At 38.9% G+C, this 886-nt stretch overlaps 1 protein-coding gene across 2 annotated transcripts in view; it reads right to left on the bottom strand.

Annotated features, from left to right (window-relative positions):
* The window catches only part of Prex2 (phosphatidylinositol-3,4,5-trisphosphate dependent Rac exchange factor 2), a 303,532-nt gene that overhangs the window by 72,381 nt on the left and 230,265 nt on the right, over nucleotides 1–886 (bottom strand). The gene's annotated exons all lie outside the window — the stretch shown is intronic.

Genomic DNA, 886 nt, shown 5'->3' with positions numbered 1-886 from the left:
TCCAAATATGAATGAACACCATTTTCTGCTCTTAAAATAAATATCAAACACTTGGTGAATCTTCTGTTAAGCAGGAAAAGAAAATTTCTAGTTTAGATTGTCTTCTATTTTTAAAACATTTGTATGCACTGCAGAAGACTAGAATATGCCAACCCAAAATATGCCTCTTTGGCATGAAGATTATTTTGAGCTCATTATTTTGAGAAACTGCAAACACAAGAGAAATTCTGAAAATAAAGAAGTTACTCTTTTGTGGGGGAACTTTGTATCCACAAGAAATTTGCATTTGTAAAGGTAAATCTCTCTTGATATCAGAAAAGAAACAGGACTGAATCATAAGAGACTGATGAGAGGAGTAGGCACTGACTTAAACCAACAGATGAAGCGCTACTCTATTCACACTGCTCTTCCTGGTAGCACCTCCTAATTGGATCTTCCTATTATTCTTCCTTTGTTTCAATAGGTAGGACATATAAGGTAGGTAGATCCCTGATCTGAAGGGTCCTTGACAGTCTTCCAGAGGATGGCTGAAATTAGGAACAGTATAGAACCCTGCACAGATTGGGTTCTTCCTGTGCATATGTACACATACACAAATACAATGCTGTTTCCACCCTCTTTATCACCCAATGTGGCTGTAACTTTGCTGTTTGAAAATTAGCACTGATTTCTTTTTTCTTCTTCATAATTTCATGAGTAGATATATTCTCACAATAGATCATGTTAAATTGAAAAAAGTTTCACCTTATTTAAAGGAAGCCCATGGGGCTGGAGAGATGGCTCAGTGGTCCAAAGCACCTACTTAGAACAAGCTTAGCAAAGCATCAGGGATCGCGGTTCAATCCCCCAGCACCACATGCCAGCCAGCCCCGCCCCCTGGTGGGCT

This window comes from Octodon degus, unplaced genomic scaffold (genome assembly GCF_000260255.1).
Source record: "Octodon degus isolate 3935 unplaced genomic scaffold, OctDeg1.0 scaffold00091, whole genome shotgun sequence".
NCBI lineage: Eukaryota > Metazoa > Chordata > Mammalia > Rodentia > Octodontidae > Octodon > Octodon degus.
This window is presented reverse-complemented; position numbering and strand designations above follow the sequence as displayed.